Consider the following 2,047-nt stretch of genomic DNA (forward strand, 5'->3'; position numbering starts at 1 on the left):
GCTCCATGAAGAGAGTTCGACCCGCTCACCATCTCCATCTCCTGATAGCAGGGACCACCGCATCATGGAGTTAGAGGAGAATGTCCGCCAACTAAAGGCGAAGAACGCGAGGTACCACAGCCGACTCGCTGCGGAGCAACCCGCGCATAACACGGCGATCCCCAACGGGGATCCCGAGAACCTCAATGAGGAAAGTCGCGACCGCGACCCTGACTACGAGGGTACTGGCGATTCGGAGGGTATCGAGACTTCTCTCACGAAGGACGGGGGATTCCCCGCTGTGTTTGAAGCCGGTCCTTCAAATCCCCTACCCCGGGTAGGAGACGCGCCGACAGCTTCTCAAGAGGGGAATTCCCGACGCTCAGCCCTCGACCGACTAGGTCAAAGAGAGAACGTTACGGAAAGTCAAGGCACGCGGAGAGCGCGCCGTCGCAGACGAAGCCTGCGCCTCCGTATGACAAGCCCTGATCTTAGGGACCATCTCACTGCTCAACGCATCAAGCGTGGCGATGAACTAAGAGAGCGACTAAGCTCTCGGCCAAACATCCCCGTAGCAGCCCCAACTAACGGGAACCGCCGCACGGGTCAAGGGTCAAATGAAAGACGACAGGTGACTCCTCCCGAACAGGGAGTTACTCCGACTACCGGTCTCGATGTGATCACAATGATCCACAATCTTCGAAATGAAGTACGAGATCTCCGAGAACACGGAATAGGCGGAAGTGCCTATGGGGTCGTTGAGGAGAAGTCATCGCTTTTCACGGCTCAGATACTGGCCGAGGTATGCACGGGAAATTTCAAACTCCCGAACCTCGCTCCCTATGATGGAAAAGCAGATCCTGCTTACCATATCCAGCACTATGAAACCTGGATGACGATGCAGGGTGTCGCTCCCGGCGCCATGTGCCAAGTTTTTAGTCTTACCCTTGCCGGACCCGGCTTCGAATGGTTCAAGAACTTAAGGCCGGGAAGCATCCGATCGTTCAAAGACCTGAAGGACATGTTCCTAGCACGGTTCGCTACGTCTATGGTCCAAAAGAAGACCAAGATGTACCTGTGGTCAATCAGGCAAGAGGATGGCGAGTCTCTTAGACGATACCTCGCCCGATTCACTGAAGAATCAAATAAGGTCGACCGCTTTGACGACAAAGACGCAATCACTGCCATCATTGAAGGCTTGCGCACAAGTGACTTCCTTAAGTCCATCGTTAGCCGTGTCCCTTCCACCATGGCCGAGTTAATGACTCGAGCCAAGACCTTCATGGGAGTCGAAGATTACCTCGATGGTCGCAAGGGCAATGATCAAAGCCCTCACCACCGAGACGAGCCTAGCAACGAGCAAGGAAACTCCCGTAAAAGGCGAAACAGAGGAGGTCAGACTTTTAATAGACGACCTCCGATGCCCCAGAAGCCGCGACTTGCGGAAGACTTTAAGGGCTACTCGTCGTTCACACCGTTGAACACAATGCCGGATCAAATCCTAGCTTTAGCGCGTGACAAGTTCACTCCCCCGGCTCCAATGAACAAAGATCCCGCGACTCGCGATAGATCTAAATATTGCGAGTTCCATCAGGAATACGGTCACTTGACCTCCGAATGCTACAATCTCAAAAGGCAAATCGAGGCTCTGATCCAACGGGGTGAGCTGAAGGAGTTCGTGTTACGCATGATTAGCGCTGCGGGCCCCACCACAAACAGACCACAGTCTGGCAAGGGAGGAGGAACAGCCGCTTCTGCTGGCCAGACCATAACTACTGTCGACGTCAATACGCAACTCCACGTTGTGACCACCATACTGGGCGGTCCACAAGATGGAGACTCAGCCCGACAGCGGAAGAAATTCCTGAGGGCCGCGTCCCAAGGAGACGCTGCTATGCACGTCAACCTCACCTACGAGGAACCTCCGTCCGTACCTCACGAGACGATGTACTTCACCAACAAAGAGGCCAAGCGAGTTGTGCATCCGCACAATGACGCGATTGTGCTCAAAGCCCAAGTGGCTAATAACTTGGTGAAAAGGGTTCTCATCGACAACGGCAGTGCTGCC

The sequence above is a fragment of the Urtica dioica genome, chromosome 4 (genome assembly GCF_054948205.1).
Source record: "Urtica dioica subsp. dioica isolate 48M chromosome 4, U.dioica_male_clone48M_v1_H2, whole genome shotgun sequence".
NCBI lineage: Eukaryota > Viridiplantae > Streptophyta > Magnoliopsida > Rosales > Urticaceae > Urtica > Urtica dioica.